Here is a 20,500-nt window from a genome sequence, read left to right as displayed (position 1 = left end):
TATGGTTTATTGTTTCTCTTTTCAAAATAAAAATGTCAAATGATGCCATAAACAGAATTAGCCAGCATTGGCCAGAGAGATTGGAAGAAGCAAACCTGGAAATTTGGTGCTTTAAAAATTTGAACTACGGTATATAGTGAAGAATCTAGAATAATGATGACATTTCACCTTTAAAAAAACAGAATTTGATCAAATTTAGATTTTTACATTATGTTATCACATGCTCTTCAATATTATTATTAACTCTAGTGGCAGTGAATAATGCTTATATCTTTAGAAATAAAAATTATATTTAAATTGTTTTATTAAATTTGATAAAGATACTTTGTAATGTACACTTGAATATTACATCTTATTTTATAAAATTATTTACATAAATCATCTTTTGAAGTATAATTTTTTCAATTGTAGTTTACATTCAATATTATTTTTTATTAGTTTCAGTGTACAGCATAGTGGTTAGACATTCATATAATTTACAAAGTGGTTCCCTTGATATTTTCAGTACCCTCCTGGCATCAGACACAGTTATTACAATATTATTGACTATATTTCATATACTGTACTTTACATTCTTATGACTATTTGGTAACTACCAATCTGTACCTTTTTAACCCAGTCTACTAAACCCCCTCCATTCTGGCAATCATTAGTCTGTTCCCTGAATTTGTTTCTTTTTTATTTATTCATTTATATTGTTCTTCATATTCCACATATAAGTGAAACCCTATGTTATTTGTCTTTCACTGACTAACTTATTTCATTTAATATAATACACTTTAGGTCCATCCGTGCTGTTGCAAAAGGTAGGATTTTTTATGGCCTACTAATACTCCATTGCATATATATACACCACCATTTGTTTTATTCCATAGTTTATCTATTGTAAATAATATGTAATAAGTATAGGGATGTACATATTCTTTCAAACCAGTGTTTCAGATATCTTTGGATATTATACCCAGAAGTAGAATCGCTGGGTCATAAGGCAGTTCCATTTTTAATAGGCAAGTTCCATACTGTTCTCCATAGTGGCTGCACCAATCTGCATTCCCACCAATAGTGTATGAGGATTTCCTTTTCTCCACATCCTCACCAACACTGTTGTTTGTTATTTTGTTGATGATAGCTATTCTGACAGGAATAAGGTGAATCTCATTGTGGTTTAATTTGCATTTATCTGATGTTCAGCTTTTCATATACCTATTGGCCACCTGTATGCCATCTTGGGGAAGTGTCTATTCAGGTCTTTTGCCCACTTATAATTGGATCAATAGTGTTTTGATATTGATTCGTATGAGTTCTTTATACAGATATTATCCTCTTATCTGATATATCATTGGTGGATATATTCTCCTATTCAGTGGGTTGTCCTTCCAATGTGTCGATGCTTTCCTTTGCTGTGCAAAAAATGTTTAGTTTGATGTAGTCCCACCTTTTTATTTTTTATTTTGTTTCTCATTGCATAAATAATATTTTTAATCCTCTAAATTGCTTTATGGAGATTCATCAGCTGAGGTAGTGAACATTTTATGTAGCTGCTGTATGCAGGATATTCTTCTTCAAATACCTGTTGAAACCAAGTCCATTCTGCCCACATTTCAATGTCTACCTATCAAAATCCAACTTGCCCTTTACCCATTGAGCCTTTCCTACATTGTAGTTCCTAAACTGTAGTATAGTACTTCAATGACCTGACCCAGGACTCAAACTTTGACCTATAAAAATGCCATGATTTAGGGAGAAGCTTCCTATATTTCCATAATGTGCTCTCTCAACCTCCTTGATAAGTGAGATTGGTTCCACCCAGCACACCCTATTTTCTCTCAAGTTTTCTCAAGCTTCAGAAATTTCTCTATAATCTTGGAGTGTGTGATCTTTGCCCCTCCTCCCACCACCAATGCCTCTACCAAAGATAATTTCTCCATCTTCTTAAAAAAAAGAAAGTCTCTTTGGGACTTACGGTTTTCAGCTACAGTACTCTCTTCCCTTCCTTGTTTTTATTTAACAACTTTTATGTCACCCCCTCTCCTTTGTTTATAATTTTATCCCTCGGCTCACAGACCTCCTGTGTATCTCTCTTTACCTCATATCTAGCCATTGCCCTGGTGACTTACATGTCTCATGAATGGCAGGCTCTATTCAATGGCCTCCCAGTGACTCAAATCAATCACCTCAATGACTTTGGTTCTTGTCAACATGCGTAACAACTATAAAACTAATAATCAAACATTTCACTCTGAATATTACCTATTCTCTTTTCAACTTGCTTATTTACTTCTGTTCTTTAACAAAAAAGAAAAAAAGAGAAACTGCCTATTTTGGGGTCCCTTCATTTCTTTTCTGTTTGGATTTCATGGTACATCATTTCTGTAACCTTCTTGCAAAACTAAACTCCTTTGCCTTACTTTCTAATTGAACACATCTGCCCAAATCCCTACTCTGAATGAACCTAACCATCTGTTTTCTCTAAGGCTGCACTGATTATTCTAAAACCACTGGAAAATGTCTCATTAGACAATATATTAATTCCAATGTAATCTGAGAGGGAACAATTTCAAATGGGCTCTCAGCTCTGCCACATTTCCTTAATTCTCTGATAACTCACTTTTACTTTCTCCACAATTATCTTGTACTTCTCTGTGATTTTTTTTTCAAACATTGGATGAACCTTATCCTACTTACTCTCAGCAAGTAAACTTGACTTCTATTTTAAAGAGAGAAAAAATAACAGCACCCCATCAGATGGAAACTTCCTAATTTCATTTATACAAAACATTCCATCTTACCCACATCTGTACATCTATTTTCTTCAGTCTATACTGTTAAGTAGAGAATCTCCCCCTCACCCCCCAGTCCCTTAAGGCAGATGATTCTACAGTTTTGGACTCTATCCCCTCTTCTCTTTTAAAATTATAAATAACCAATTATCCTGTTTTTATTATTTAACCCTTTCTCTCACTGAATTATTCCTAGTATTTTTTTTAATTGCAAAGAATAGGAACAATGGGGAGAAATCTTTATTTAAATTACACAGTCTTGACTAAAAAAACCTTCCTTAGTCCCTCATTCCATGCCAGCTACTGCCCCATGATGGCCCTACGAGTTTTCAGAAGACTTGTTCACATCTCTTCATACCTTACATTTAGACTCTGGCTTCCTTTCTTTTCTTCTCACCATAGTGATCTATCGAAGAATTCCAATACATTTAATGTCACCAAATCAATTGATATTCCTCAGTCCTCACTTTGATGCAAACAACATCTCTTTCTTTTTCTTTATATTTTAAAATTTTAATTTTTATTAATCACAGTTGACATACAATATCATATTAGTTCCAGGTGTCTAGTGCATTAATAGGTGTTTATATAATTTATGAAGTGAAAACCCAATGTCTCTAGTACCCATCTGACACCACACATAATTATTACAATATTATTGATTATATCCCATGCTGTGCTTTACATCTCCATGACTACTCTGTAACTACCAATTTGTACTTCTTAATCCCTCACCTTTTACACCCATCCTCCCAACCCTCCTCTCCTCTGGCAACCATCAAAATGTTCTCTGTATTTATGAGTCTGTTTCCGGTCTGCCTGTCTGTTTATTTTGCTTTTTACATTCCACATATAAGTGAAATCATATGGCATTTGTCTTTCTCTGTCTAACTTACTTCATTCAGCACAATACTCTCTCCATCCATCCATGTTGTTGCAGATGGCAAGATTTTATTCTTTTTAATGAATGAGTCATATTCCCTTGTATATATGCACCATTTCTTCTTTATCAATTCATCTCTTGATGGACACTTAGGTTGCTTCCATATCTTGGTTATTGTAAATAATGCTGCAAGGAACATGTGAGTGCATATATCTTTTTTTTTAATATATATTTTATTGATTTTTTTTACAGAGGAAGAGAGAGAGATAGAGAGTTAGAAACATCGATGAGAGAGACATCAATCGGCTGCCTCTTGCACACCCCCTACTGGGGATGTGCCCGCAACCAAGGTACATGCCCTTGACCGGAATCGAACCCGGGACCTTTTGGTCTGCAGGCTGACGCTCTATCCACTGAGCCAAACCGGTTTCGGCGATATATCTTTTTTTTATTTAGAATTTTGGATTTCTTCAGTTAAATATCCAGAAGTTTAATCACTAGGTCCTTCTTTGTCTCTTCTTATTTATATACTAGGTGTACTGGTTAATAATGTGGGATTTGTAATCAAAGAAAACATGATAATTTCAAGAAAAACATAAAAAGTGCTTTATTCAGAGTAATGTCCATCACTAGCTACACATTTCCCCCATCTTTCAGGAAATTTGTGGATTCCATCCACATAGAGCTTTTCTTGTTTTGACGCAAACCATTCAGAGACCCAATTTTCCACTTTCTTCTATGTTTTGAAGTGCTGCTCAGAAAGTGCATGTGCCATCAATCGGAACAAGTAGTAATCTGAAGGAGCAAGGTCTGATGAATACAGCGGGTGGTTAATATTATACTTCCCAGGCAGGATCTTTTAACTTGTCTTTAACTGGTTTTGAAGTGTGTGATGGTGGGTTATTATTAAGCAAAATTACTTTGCCATGTCTTCTGGCACATTCTGGTCATTTCACTATCAAAGTGTGGTTCAAATAGATAATTTTTTGTCTGTAGCAATCAATATTAATAATTTCACCTGGTTTTAGAAGCTCATACCACATCACACCTTTTGATCCCACCAAATGCAGAGCATTGTCTTCTTTCCAAAGCGATTTTGCCTTGCAGTAGATGTTGATGGTTTACCTGGATCAATCCATGATTTTGTGCATTTGGGATTCTCAAAATAATTCCACTTTTCATCGCCAGTCACAATTCAATGCAAAAATGACTTTCTTTTGTGCTGTTGAAGCAACATTTTACTGATGACTTTTTAGTTTTCCATTTATCTTTCGTTCAGTTGATATGGCACCCATTTTCCTTCCTTTAAAACTTCCTATTGCTTGTAAATGATCAATGTTTAATCTTTCTGCAAGTTGTCTTTGAGTTTGACACACAATTTCATCTAATACTTGTAATTGTGGGTCTTCAAACTTTTTCGGTTGACCTGGTCATTCTTTGTTTTTCACATCAAGATCATCATTTTTAAAACATTTAAACCAGCATTTACAAGTATCTTGAGATGAAGCATGTTCACCATAAGCTTCCCGAAGTATACAATAACTTTTGGCAGCACTTTTCTTCAAAATAAAGTAATGAATTAAAACTTCCTGCAAATGCTCTTTGTTTTGGCACAAAATTTGACACTTTTAACGTAAAAATATCTATGATGTTAACACCTTCAGCAAATTTGACATATGAAGTTTTGAAACTTGCTGTCAATACAACAAAATAGCATACATATCAAATTGCATATGCATCAACATATGTGTAACTCCATTTATTGAAAAAAAAATCCGCATTACTAACTGGTATACATAGTAGAGACTATGGGCTTAGAGAATGATAATAACTGAATGGAAGGCTTTTTATTAATAAAATTAAGATTCCCTTAGAAAGCAACTCTGGCTCTGATCTAGAACATACAGTATAAAAAAATAATTATAACCTAGAACACTGTTAAGAATATGAGTCCATTACAAAAAAGATTAAAATCTCAGTAGGGTAACTACACAACATTTAAGTAGTGCAATGCTCTACTAAACACAGTTATGTATCCCTAACTTATTAAATAGCTAATGTTTTATATTGGATATTTAGATATAAGTACATTTAGAAATACATGTCTGCAAATGTTTGTGTTTTTTGTATTTTTTTGAGTAATGGATATATTTTTGAGAGTTAAGATTCTTATTTTTAGTGTAAACATATATTATACATTTTTATAACTGCCTGGATATACTAAACAAAAATAACTTATACATTAAAAAGATAAATTGTAACATTACTACAGTATGCATAAACAAATCAGCAAGATTTTCACCTATTTGTAGCATTGTAGAAACAATGCAGATATCCTATATAATAAAGAGGTAATATGCAAATTAACCCTTATGCCCTCATAAGATGGCTGCCTATGGTCAGGCTGGCAGGGGTATTAGTGAGGGATGACCAAATGACTGAACAGCAGGCTGCGTGGGGCAACCAGACTGGCAGGGGGACTGAGAGGGTTGACCTGGCCGGCAGGGAGGGCAGTTGGTGGTGACCAGGCTAGCAAGGGGGTCAGTAAGAGGTGACCAGGCCATTGGGGGGCAGTTAGGTGCAACCAGGCCAGTGGGGGGTGCAGCTGGGAGTGACAAGGCCAGTAGGGGGCGCAGCTGGAGTAAATTAAACTGGCAGGCGGGGCAGTTAAGGGTGATCATGCCAGTAGCAGAGGCAGTTAAGGGTGATCAGGCTGGCAGGAGGGGCAGTTAGGGGCAATCAGGCAGGCAGGCAGGTAAGTAGTTAGGAGCCAGAGGTCCTGGATTGTGAAAGGATTGGGCCTAAACCAGCAGTTGGACATCCCCTGAGGGGTCCCAGATTGGAAAGGGTGGAGGCTGGGCTGAGGGAATTCCTGCCCATCCCCCTGCATGAATTTCATGCCCTGGGCTTTCAGTTTATTATTATTTTGTAGTGTGCTTGTTAATATAGAAATGACCCAAGATATAATACTTCCAAATTTCAAATATAATAGTCCTGACAAAAGAAAAGGTTAAAAATGATACAAAAGATATTCTGTATATTAAATAAGTATGCTTTGTACTTATAAGGGCTCAAGCATAACCAGTGGACACAGACAGTAGGGGGGTGAGGGCATGTACTGGGGGATGGGAGTGGCTAGGAAGAGGTCAATGTGGGGAAAAGGAGACATATGTAATACTTTAAATAATAAAGAATTTAAATTAAAAAATAAAATAAAGCAAAGTTATTTATAAAAAATAATAAAATATAAATACATAGTTGTACACATAAGAAGCAAATATTGAGCAAAAAGAATATTCAAGACTGATATTTATCCAAGCTTTGTAAAAGTATCTAGTGTATTACTTTGTAGAATTAAAAAGCTATACAATTGAATTAGATGTTTTGCTAATGATTATATCATTATTCAATATGCTAACATTTGCAGTACTCACAAAGCAATAAAATAGGCTGTCTTAGCATGATTTACAGCCACTAATGTGTCAAATAACAAGGATGTATTTAAAACAGATTTTTTGCTAGGTTTAATCTTTAAAGCAGCTATGAACTGTGCCTTGGAGCCCTTAACAATATTTAACTGTAAAAACATGCCAAATGGCAAATCCTTACGTAGCTTAGAAGAAAACATATGCTCTACAAGAGATAAGTGTAAATACGTATATTCTGAGTGGTATTTCATTTTTAATCTCGAATTCTTTAGGGTGAATTGCATTTTAAGCATTTTTGTTCAGCTTATTGCAGTAAATTCTCATGCTTCCACAATCATTACTTCTTATAGGCATTTTTTTTTTTTTTCAAAGAAAATAATACTGGTTCTTGTTATCACATTAAATTGCCTGATGAAGAATGGTCAGCTTTTGTTGCTACACTTCTTTCACGTTAGCTTCATTTAAAATAATTCTTTGACGTTAGTTCCATATCAGTCTGTTTTATACCAAGCTATTATACAGTATGTTAAAGTTTTTCATATACATTGGAATGTGGTATATTCCATGCATGAGATACCCTATGTTGCATGCTTAGGTAATGTCACAATGTAATTTAGTACTGGTTATTCAATTCATATGAAGAAATTTTCTGTCTCTCTGGGTATTTTCTACAAAGATCTTTCAGATATATTTAAAATGATGATAACTTTCCATGATTCTTTCTACAAACATCATGCTATACTACATTGAGAAATTTTGTATTTTTAAAGAGAAATTTTTGCTTTCTTTTAAGGAGTCTGAGTGGCTGGTATTCAATACTGCAACTGGGTTATCAGTAGCAATCTACAATTTGCAAGAAAACACATTTAAAAATTAATGAGTGGAATGTGAATTTATTAATAGTAAATAATCCTATTGGTAGTTTCAAATTTAGGGCTTTCTCCTCATGAGAGTAAACTAGTAAGTAAATAGATATTTTTGTAGGAAAAAGTGTGTGTATACATATATTTTACAAACTGAAGAAAAATGCTGTTGATCTTTTCTACTTTCATTCAAATATAAACTTTCTTATTAATTCTTTTAAGCATTGTACAGAGATTTTTTTTGAGAGATAATATTAGATTTAAGCATTTAATCTGGAGATTAAAATATAATCAGCAGCATCATAAAGTCACCATGAGCTCCCAATGGAAAAAAAACATCTATGATGTTGCTCCTGAGATAATTGAGGTAATATAAAATGCATGCTAAGTGGAACGATTGCCTGAATCTCCCCTTCCTGCCCTAATATTTTGGTAAAAATTTTATATCATTTTCTCCGTCAAAGTTCAGTGTGTACTTGGGCATAGAAGACAAACTATAATACAAAATCCCATGATGGAAAACAAAATTAAAAAAAAATGTTCACAAGATGGGAAATTTCATAACCTTAGTCAAGAAAATATATCTATCTGTCTGTCCATGTCAAATTTATCTGATGACTCTTCATAAAATATTGGCTACCATAGATTGTCATGGTGAGTTTGGGGTTATCTAACAGACACAGAACTTGTTTTGTAGAATTCTGATATCAATGAGATAAACAGCATTTCTGACTTTGAGGAACTGAGAGGTTTACATAACTCATTGAAAAGAGACAAGCTCTCCTAAAACTCCATGGACAGGGAAAATACCACATGCTAAGCACTGACACTGATTTTACGTGGATATTCTCTGGGTTTTGAGACTACGGTATTAGAAAAAAATCAGTATGCTTTTATATTATAAAAGTGCTAAGAAACTGCTTCAAGAAGAGGGTAGTAAATCCTCCACGTCAGACGCACTTTAAATGTTGCCACTAAAACTTAGATGAAGATGCGTCCCACTGAAAGCAGAAATTAGAGGTATCACCTGGCTGGAGTGCCTCAGTGGTTGAAAGTTGACCTATGAGCCAGAAGGTCAAGGTTCAATTCCCACTCAGTACATGCCTGGCTTGGGTGCTTGATCCCGTGTCGAGTGTGCATGAGGCAGCTGATCAATGATTCTCCCTCATCATTGATATTTCTATCTCTTTCTCTCTCTCCCTTTCTTTCTGAAACCAATAAATTTTAAAAATAGAGTTGTATCTTATAAAAAACAGAAATTAGAGGTATCAAGTTAAGATGGAGGTATTATATATCTGGCAGAAAATAGTTATTTTCTAAGAAAGTATCCATTATAGAGACTCCCTGGAATATATCGCAGCAAAAACAGAAGTCACAACCTAAAGAACTGGTACCTTATCCGCTCTGTAATTTGCTCTGAATAACTTCATGATATAAGGAACTCAGTGTTTTATCAAGTCAGCCTACTGGAAAGAACTGATCTCTTTTGTGTTTAGAGAAAAGATCTCACAGAAGATGCTAACTTAAATAAACTATCCTAACACCATCCTTGTTATCTAAAAACAATGTTAACACTCTTAAGTTTTTTTTTAAGTTTTCACATTTTTTTTTATTAAATCCTAGTCTAACTTAATATCTATTTTATAGAGATCATCCTATGGTGAACATGTTTAATAAATGAAAGCAAATCAGACATCCAAGTCAGTATTTTCTGCAGAGTAAGCAAGAAGGTAACTCCTACACAGAACTCTACAGGTAATGACATACACTTACTTGCTCAGAGTTTTCAGACAAGCTGTGTTGCTTATCAAACTGTTATCTCCTAATATTTAATACAGTCCAATTAGGGATCATAGTTCTCATATAATATTTTAATTACAAGTATCTTATTGAGATAACTTACATTTCGACAGTTTCACTGACATTCCAGATTAGCAAAATATATTCAAGAAAGAAGAGCAAATAGTGAAATGACAAGTTATTCAAGGAAAAGGAAGTAAAGATTAGAAGGAGAAAGTGAAGGATCACTGGGGTGGATAATCAAAGCCTAATCATTTGTTTAGAAGAAAGCAAATCAACTATGAATTTCACAAATTAAAGTATGTAAATTCAATACAATATAAATAGTTTGGAATGTAAAAGACAAGATTAAATGAAAAGGTCTATAATATAAACTGTTAACTTTGGGCCTTCAATAGTACTAACTTTTGTGATTAAAGAAGGCCTCAATATTTAAGATTGCATTGCTTGATTTTGTTTTACACTAAGGTGGTGAGCACAAACCAACCCCCCCTTAATAAAGTTGACAATTGGCTTCACTCAGAACATTTTCAATAATGCACATTGAAGATATTATTAAAAATTATTCTGCAACCCAAATATACAGTATAATAGCTTGGAAAACAATGTTAAAAAAAAATCAAAGCCAATGTAAAAAAATCAAAACAACCTGTATAGTACAGGTTTTATAGGGCTTTGATTTTAGTTTTCTTACTGCATCATCAATGTCAGAAATCTATTCCTTCAGCTGGCTCCATTGCTCAGAATTTCAAGAAATACCTTTTCTTCCTGGTTTCATTTCTCCTATATTCTTTCAGATCAGTTAGGACTGTTCCTTTAAAATCCCCAGTGCTGATGGACCTCATCTTCCCAACCTGAAACAGTATCTCTGCGGCTGCTGCTCTGCTTAGAAGATGACAGGGCTCTTGAAGTTTCAAGTCTTTTGCTTCTTTATAGGTTTCTGTGAAGTAACTTTATTTTTTCTCTTTAACTTTTGTCAACTTCACTGTCAGAATAGCTGCCAGAAGAGCTTGAAGAAACAAGCTCCTTCGACTTAGGCAGTGCTCGGCTCTTGAAACCAAGGCCCTGTGCTCACTCGCCATGTACCCACTCTTAGTTTTTCATCTAAACTGATGGATGGCTCCTTTCAACTTCTACATCTTTATTTTTAGATAGCTTTCCTTTCAATATTATATCCTACTAGAGGCTCAGTGCACAAAATTTATGCATGGGGGTGGGGGAATCCCTCAGTCCGGCCTGCACCCTCTCCAATACGGGACCCTTTGGGGAATGACAATTGGGCCTAAACCAGCAGTCAGACATCCCTTTTGCAATCTGGGACTGCTGGCTTCTAACCACTTACCTGCCTGCCTACCTGATCACCCCTAACTGCCTCTGCCTGCCTTCTGGATGCCACTAACTGCTACCTGACAGCCATATCACCCCGAAGACCTCTGCCTGCTTGCCTAATTGCCCCTAACCACTTCTGCCTCAGCCCTGCCACAGTGGATTTGTCTGGAAGAATGTCCAAAAGACATCCGGTCTATCTAGTCTAATTAGTATATTACCCTTTTATTAGTAGAGATACCCAGATAGGCTGACTTTTAAAATATTTGTTGTAGTTCAATAAAACAGTAGAAATTCTTTTTATTTCCTTTTGCACACACTTCCCTTTCAAAATTATCTCATTTTTGCTTTGAGAATTTAGTAAGTCCCAAAGTACACGTGGCATGACACAAAGTAGGTCCAGCTTAGATATCAGCTCCTCAGTTTTACTTCCCCTTGACCTTCCAGTACCTTTAAGAACAAATGCAATGGAACTCTCTGCTCTAGGCAAGTAAGTAAATCTCAGTTTTCCAAACAGCAGGTGGCAGAGGTAGGAAGTCTGTACAGCTCCAAATCTCATACTCTTTCCACCATTGGAAGTGAATTTATCCACTTAATTTATATTCATTAACTACTCCACAAGCTCTTAATGTCCTCTGATTTGTTTCTAGACCAAGAGGACCCATTTCATTCAGAAACAAAAATCACCATCAGTGTGAAAGTCCTGAAAACTAGATGTTTTGACAAGTTCCTTTCATATAAACAGTAAGAATACTATATTAAGAGATAAATGACAATTTCCTAGGTAAGATCTTCCTAGAAAATTCAGTAACCTTTTACCTTGAGAAGTTATATAAACCTTATAGAAACTAACTTTAATCTGGATCAGAGAAGAAAAACATTTAATTGGACAAACTGCCTTCTGTTATTCTAGATTATGAAAACAGAAGTCAGGAAACAGGCCCATAACTAGATTTGGAAAATATGATAAAAACAAAATAAGAATACATGTTAGTAATAAATGATACAAAACTTAATCTGACTAGTGATGGTTTGCCATAGAGATTCCAAATTTACTACAGATAACATCATTTTAGGAAACCATCAGTTCCTGGTTTCATTCTGTGGGGTGATTTTATGCATAAGTAATAAGTTCAGGCTTGATCATGCCTCCTAGTCCCCATCCCTACATACCTTGGGTAACATAGCATATCACTAAATTTAAAAGTATTTACTTTCATTAATATTTTAAAAAAATATGCATGTTTTATTGACTTTTAGAAAGAGAGGAAGGGAGAGGGAGAAACACCCATGAGAGAGAAACTGCCTCCTGCATGCCCCCTACTGGTGATCAAGCCTGCAACCAGGCATACGTCCTGACCAGGAATCAGCCACTGAACTGTACCAGCAGGGCTCATTAATAGTTTTGATTCAAATATAAATTATAGTCTAGTCTTTCTACCATTATAACTTTTAATATAACTTGAAAAAGCACATTGTTGTTGGCAGACTCACAGTTGCTTACAGTGATTAAACACATTAATTTGAGCCATCAGTAAAGAAAGTTGCATTTACGGCAATCATGTAACGGATTATGCTATTAGTTTGTGGACTGTGTATGGTGCTCCGATTCAAGGGCTAATGCAAAGGTAGCATTGGGAAACTAAAACATATTTACTTCTGGTATATTGTTAAGTGAAATACTCAGCAGCTCCAGTAACTGCTCTTTTATTCAAATAACTGATTATATTGTTGACTTTTATGTCCTCTAATTTCACAAAACCATCATTAAATATGGAGCAAAAAAAACAATTGTTTATAGTTAGATAAGTTTGGCCACATTATTATCAGGGGAAAAGAAAAAAAAAATACGTTTGTGGAATTGCATTAAAACCATGAGTAATTTCTTATTTAATCCTGGGTTTTAGTCTATATTAATAATGAAGTATTTCTTTTTCTCATTAATCTGAATTTGAGAGTCATGAAATGAAAGTTTTTCTTAATTTTCTATTTATAAAACCTGGAACCAGGTGCCTGGCACAAAGGAACCATTTTTGTTGGATGAATATACTTGAAATCTATAAGTATATAAAAATTTTGATTGATGATTATTGTCATCAATGGATCTTAAGGAGGACCAACAGGGGATCCATAGAATCTGTTAGAGTGTGATATAAGCATTTATTCCTCAAATTTACAAAAATGAACTTAATATCCTTAATATCCTGAAATACATTTAATATCATACCATCAATATGCATTTTCAAGATATCTAAATGTTTGTTTTTGCCCAGCTGGTGTTGCTCAGTGTTTGAGCATCAACATATGAACCAGGAGGTCATGGTTCAATTCCCAGCCAGGGAACATACCCGGGCCCCAGACTCAATCCCCAGTAGGGGCAAGTAGGAGGCAGCTGGTCAATGATTCTCTCTCATCACTGAAGTTTCTATCTCTCTCTCCCTCTCACTTCTTCTTCAAAATAAATAAAAGTCTATTCAAAAAAATAAAAATAAATGTTAGTTTTTTATTAAGCAACATAATGAAAAGTAATTATTTTTAAAAGAATTACTTATATTCTAAATCAACGGGTCCAGCCTTTTGTAGTGCGTTGTTCTCCACTGTTATTTTTCAAGACTTTTTTTTTTTTTTTTAACATTTGGATAAAAACACTAAACGCTAATGGTAAAGTTTCACGATATAAAAATGTTTAAGGTTTAGCTAAAGTGTTGCTCTCTATGCCATGAAGATTAGGGTTGGGGGCTACCTGCATCTCTCTCAGTAGGCGGTGTGAAGCCCATGGAAACAGACTGAGCTTGTGGCAGTGCAGTGTCTGGATCCAGCTGGCCCACCGCAGTCAGTGACAATCCTAGTTTGCTCTTCCTGGTAGTGTCAACAATTCACATTCTAGTGATGTAAACATTGAAGGCAAATATGCAAATTATCATATTTGGCCACATGAGAGAGGCAACTGCTTTCTCATGATACACTAGTACCTAACAGACTGACCAAATGTTTTTGTGTTATGCTATAAGACAAATATTACATTTCAGTGAGTCTATGAAAATGTCATTAAAAATATTACAGCTTAGCCAAAGCCGGTTTGGCTCAGTGGTAGAGCGTCCGTCTGCGGACTGAAAGGTCCCAGGTTCGATTCTGGTCAGGGGCACGTACATTGGTTGCGGGCATGTACATTGGTTGCGGGCACATCCCTGGTAGGGGGTGTACAGGAGGCAGCTGGTTGATGTTTCTCTCTCATCGACATTTCTAGCTCTCTATCTCTCTCCCTTCCTCTCTGTAAAAAACCAATATATTAAAAAAATATTACGTCTTATATACATATATGCATAACTCATGGACATTGACAATAATGCAATTGCCCTGGGGGTGTGTATGGAAGGAGTCAATGGTGGTGGGGGGGGGAATAAAAGGGACATCTGTAGTGTTTTCAATAATAAAGATAAATTTTTAAAAAATATTATCAATAGTTATGGGAAAGTTATGGAATCCATTATTAATATTACTGATTTTCTGGCGTTGTTCAGTTAAGAAAATTTTAACATGCCTAATCAGATAATTATCTAGCTGCTTTCCAATTAAAGTTTACTATTTCCCCCCACCCCCCTGCCCCTGCCTATATTTAGATGATTCAATTGTTCAAATCAAGACAATTAGGAGAGGAACAGAAGGATAATTTCAAGTTAGTCAGTTCTGCTATTTTTTAGCTCTGGTAAATGTTCTGGTGCAGAAGGTGATCGGAAATAATAATCTTTGGTAATTGTCTATGGGTAACGTTAAGTGGCAGAATGCTGCATCCGACAGCAGAATGTTGCATCTGTCGCTGTTTCCATGACTCCAAGATTATATTTCTGTATAAAAAATAGCTTTATGCGAGCTCCATAGTTTGGAGTCCATTCACACATCTGTGTATTTTAGTTATCCGGGCTGCAACTGTCCTACTTTGGAATGGATAAATGAGAGCTATTTTTAAATCTGTTTATGTCTCCTCAACTGACACTCCTTGAAAGAAAAAAATTAGCAGTGCTCCTAAACGTCCTTAAGAGCTTTACTTTGGTTCTTCAAAGAAAACTTTAGTTTCCCTGATGTTTCCAATCTAACTTCTGTCTGTTTGCAATTTGATTACAGGGTCAGAATGTTTTCTAAGAGTTCATGTTCTTCTATACTAATTGACTAAATATTCAGAATCCTTTATTGCGAAGGGCCAAACTGAAATTGTTTACTGAAGGACAATGAACAGATGAAGAAGTAGCCTATACTTATAGAGAATAGAGAATAATTTGAAGATGTCACTTTCCAAAAATGTATCTATTAAATTGATGAAATATTTATGGTCTAGTAGGATTATTAATAGGACTTGATAAACTGACTTTAAAAATTGTATTAAAGACCAAGTTGCTAAAATTAGCCAAGACTTTAAAAAGAAAGATGAGGAAGGAAATAAAAAGAGAAAGGGTTTGCTCTACAAAATATAGGGACTTATTGATAGGTCTTAAAAGCAAATAAAGTGCACGTTATTGATACAATGACAGAAAAATAAAATAAAACAAAATAAAAAAATCTACAAGCATATAATGCCTATGTGGAATTTTTGTCAGAAGACAGAGAGGATGTAGCAAGATCAAGTTTAGGAGTTGGATTATTCAACAAATGAGCTTGAATTAATTGTTACCCATAAGAAGAAAAAACAAAATAAATCTGTGCCTCACACCATCACAAAAATGAAGTTTAAATGGAGTAGTATCTTACATGTCAAAGTTAGAAATTTAAAACTTTTAGAAGTACAAATATATATTTCTTAACTTGTAGTATGAAACGATTTCTTAAACAAGACACATTAGTATCAACAACAAAATAATTACTACATTTTTGTTCACTAAAATTAAAAACTTTTACATATTAGAGTCACTGTAAACAACGAAAAATCAATGTTCAAAAGACACACCCCTTCCCCATCCCCTCCTAAAAAATACACACTCAAAAAAGCCCACAATGGGGAAACAGGGTAAAGATGAATAGGCATTTTACAGAAGTATCAAACATATGTGATAAATATACACATATCTAATAAACATAAAAAGACAGATGCCAGCCCTGGCTTGTTGGATCAGTTGGTTTGAGTTTATTCTTATACACCAAAAGGATGAGGGTTTGATCCTGCTCAGGGCACATATGTTACAGGTTCAATCTCTGGTCTGGGCACATATGGAAGACAACCAATCTATGTTTCTCTCTCACATTGATGTTTCTCTCTCTCCATCTTTCTCTCTCTTTTTCTTCTTTCTCTCCCTCCTGTTTCTCTACCCCTCTTTCTCTCCCTCTCTTTCTCAAAACAATAAAAAACATATCTTCAGCCAAGACCGGTTTGGTTCAGTGGATAGAGCGTCTGCCTGTGGACTGAAAGGTCCCGGGTTCGATTCCGGTCAGGGGCATGTACATGGTTGCCGGCACATCCCCGGTGGGAGTGTGTGCAGGAGGCAGCTGGTCGATGATTCTCCCTCATGGACATTTCTAGCTCTCTATCTCTCTCCCTTCCTCTCTGTAAAAAAATCAATAAAATATATTTAATTTTTTTTTAAATACACATATCTTCAGTGAAGATTAAAAAGAGCATATGCTATATTATCAATAATAATCAGAAATATGCATATCAAGCCCTTGATGTGTTTATTTTATAAGCATTGATTGTAAAAGTTTAATGCTGAAGATTTAAAATAAATATACATCACTGACAAACTCTTCCAATGTGTGAACACTCCTGTTAATGTGAAGGTGAAGAATTTTGGAATATAGGAGTTAAAATTTTATATGGCAAAAGGTTGGAAGAGTTACCTGTGAAATCAGAGGATTATGGATGACATGCCTTTTTGGGTAACTAAAAGGAGACTTTTTAAAAATTACATCTGGAAAAATATGAAAAAACTCATATCTCAGGGTATCTTCCTTTTATGTGCTATGTTTTCACTGAATTGCTTTTTAAATGTCAGAGTGATTTGTTGCCCAAACTTCACAGTGTGGCTCCTTTGTGCAGGTAACTCATTACTTACAACTGCTTAATGTGCTTGATTTAAATTCCCAGAGTTAAAATAAGATATTGGTTTACGAAGGAGGCATTTGAAAGCAGCATAAACTGTGAAGAGGTGTGCATTCAGTGTGAAAGTAGGCCTGCATGTCTCTTATCTTGAAGGTAATTAGAGTTGCCCAAAGACAGAAAATCAATGCATTCTAAATGAGAATAATTTAGTTGTTATTGCATTGAGTAAGCATAAAACTGCCAAAAGAATATCTAGAACTGTATACGTTCTCTTCCTCTTACTTAAATAATGTCTATTGCAATGTCAAATGATGAGCGCTAAATTATGTTAAAAATGCTAACAGGACAGATGATGACACCTAATCAATATGTGCAAAGTTTCTGCTGGAACCTTAACGTTCCATATGAAATAATTATTTTTGAGTAACAACTCTATTTAAAACGAGTTAACATCTTTTACATGGAGACCTTTCCCCTAACAACATTATTTAATAATCTAGCCTCAAGAGCCATGTTAGGAGGAATGCTACACAATTTCCTTATGGCTTTTTCTCCAGTAGAGGTTGCTAGGCACAATTGTTGAAGGGCATGAATTAATGCTACGTGAAGGGTGTCTTTAAGAAACCACCCATCCAGTATAGAACCACATTCTGACTGAGATGCAACAGTGGAGTGAACTTTGTAGCCAGAAATAAGCTCAAATTTTATTTTTGAAAATGATAGATAATTATCTCACCTTTTAGCAAGGTTTCTCTTATATCTATAAGTTACTGAACTAAAACTTCTCTGGACAAATATAATGTACTAAGGGCCCAGTGCATGAATTTGTGCACTTTAAGAAGGAACTGAAGGCTGCAAGGTTCCAGTGGGCATAAGGGCAGGTCTCAGCCCATCATCTATGCCCCAGCCTGGCCCCACTGCCACTGGTACCTTATCTACTGGCTGCCCTGCTCCTGCTGCCACCACCATTCCTATGTGCTGATGGTGCCAGCCCCACTCTCACCCACTGATGGTGTGGAGCAACTGGGGCCAGCACCAGCAGTGGGTGTGAACAGTGGCTATCTCCAAGATTGCCCCTCAGGAGCAGGGGGAAGTGGAGAAGCCCTGAGGGATGATCAGTGCCAGTAGCCACCACTCACATCCACTGACAGCACCAAGCAATCGGGACTGGCACCTGACACCAGCAGTGAGTGTAAGTGGGGCCATCACCAGCAGTGGATATGAGAGGTGACTGCTGGCTCCAATCGCCCCGCAGGAGTAGAGAGAGGTGGAGAACCCCTGAGGGGCAATCGGGGCCATCAGCTGCTGCTCACACCCATTGATGGCACTAAGTGATCGGGGCCGATGCCAGGAGCTGGCAGCAGGTGCGAATGGAGGCTCTGGCACCAGCAAAGAATTTTCTTTTTCTTTTTTTTTTTCAACATATTTTTTATTGATTTTTTTACAGAGAGGAAGGGAGAGAGATAGAGAGCTAGAAACGTCGATGAGAGAGAAACATTGACCAGCTGCCTCTTGCACACCCCCTACCGGGGATGTGCCAGCAACCAATGTACATGCCCTTGACCGGAATCGAACCTGGGACCTTTCAGTCCGCAGACCGATGCTCTACCACTGAGCCAAACAAGCTTCAGGCCTGCAAAGAATTTTCAGTAACCACCCCGATGACAGTGACTGGCACTCTGCCTTGGTTTGGTGTCCCGGCTCACCTGCTTCACCATCCTGTTGCAGCTGATGCCCATCATGTTCTGCACTCTGCTACCTGCTGTTGACTCCCACCATGTTCCACACGTGCCCCCTGGTGGTTAGTGCACATCATAGCAACTCGTTGTTTAGTTGTTCAGTTGTTCTGCCATTCAGTCTATTTGCATTTTATGGTTTTATGTATATATAAATGGACAAGAGGCCAGTGCATGAATTCCTGCATGGGTGGGTCTGGCTGAGGGGAGGGGATGTGAAAGATTGGCCCACTGTCCCACCTCAAATCAGGTGTGCGGGGGTCATTTCGGGTGAAGATTCCTGAGGGGAGGGGCTATGGGAAATTGTTTGGCCAGCCCTGACCTTGATCAGGCCAGTTGGCCCGCTTCACTGCACATCATAGCTATGACCAGTTGTTCCAGTTGTTCTGGTCATTCTGGTCATTCCAGTTGTTCCTGTCACTTGGCTTTTATATATAGATTTCTTAAGAACAGCACAAGGCTTAATGAACAGTATACAAATATACTGTGTATTTTTCAAGCACAGCAGATGCATATTATTATTATTTGTAACCTGTTCCATGTTTTTTTGTTTGTTTATTTTTTATTTGTTTCATTCCCTGTTCATTTGCTCAATAATTACTTACACAGACAATTAACAGTGTTAGGGCCTATGGCAATGATGTTGATCGTGGTTTCTGCCTTAATGAGTGAAAGCATCTAGTGAAAAGAACAGCACTAAGCAAGAAATCAAATAAATTACTATATAATTTAAAATCATAGCAAGTGGTATAGAGAAAACAAATAAGATTTCCTTAAAAAAATAGAAATGAGAGATCTAATTTAGATAGAAAGAAGTCAGGAATAGATATGTGACTAAGATATAATTGAGAGGCATAGAACAGACTGTGGAATCTCAGAGGGTAGGCAGGGGAAGGTGGGTGGGTGGGAAAAGACCAACCAAAGAACTTGTATGCATATATGCTTAACCCATGGACACAGCAATATGGTGGTAAAGATCTGAGGTGGTGATGAAGGTTAGGGGCAGGCTAGAGGTGATCAGGCAAGCAGGCAGAGTGGTTAGGGGCAATCAGGCAGGCAGGCAGGCAAGTGGTTAGGAGCTAGAGATCCCAAATTATGAGTTGGACATCCCCCGAGGTGTCCCAGATTGTGAGGGGGTGCAGGCTGAGCCTAGAAATCCCCCCACCCTCCCATGAATGAATTTTGTGCACTGGGCCTCTAGTTACAGATATAATCATGAAAATTTTAAGAATTAAATGAAAGCAAGTATAATAGTGAGGCTTGGGAATGACATATACATTCAAAATATAGAAAAGGAAATGAGGTTTCAGAAAGAGTAAAAAAACAAAATTGAATCTGTTGGCTATTAGCTATTACCATTTTGCTTTAATCTTTTCCACCCTTCACACTAAGTGGGTGACTAGTTGACTGTAAATTGTTGGAGATTATTTTCAACTGAGCATTCCTCTTCCCTTTCGTGTTCTGAACAACTAAGAATAAGTATGAGAAGAAAAAAATGGGGATTGAAATATCAATTCTATAAAAGCACAGTTTAAAAAGTATAAAAGGTAAATTAGAAAAAAAAATTGGGCTTGAAGTCAAAATGAAGAATTTTCTTCCTCTCTTGCCCCTAATTAAAGATAACCCTGCTCCAGGAAGTGTCTGCATGATCACTCA

The 20,500-nt window shown here is 36.3% G+C and overlaps 1 pseudogene; it reads right to left on the bottom strand.

The window, feature by feature from the left end:
- Window positions 1-10,309: 10,309 nt before the first annotated feature.
- Window positions 10,310-18,850, bottom strand: LOC123653143 (annotated as a pseudogene).
- Window positions 18,851-20,500: the final 1,650 nt, after the last annotated feature.

This window comes from Pipistrellus kuhlii, unplaced genomic scaffold (genome assembly GCF_014108245.1).
Source record: "Pipistrellus kuhlii isolate mPipKuh1 unplaced genomic scaffold, mPipKuh1.p scaffold_m20_p_3, whole genome shotgun sequence".
Classification (NCBI taxonomy): domain Eukaryota; kingdom Metazoa; phylum Chordata; class Mammalia; order Chiroptera; family Vespertilionidae; genus Pipistrellus; species Pipistrellus kuhlii.
The sequence above is the reverse complement of the archived record's forward strand: the minus strand, read 5'-3'. Positions and strand labels throughout refer to the sequence as shown.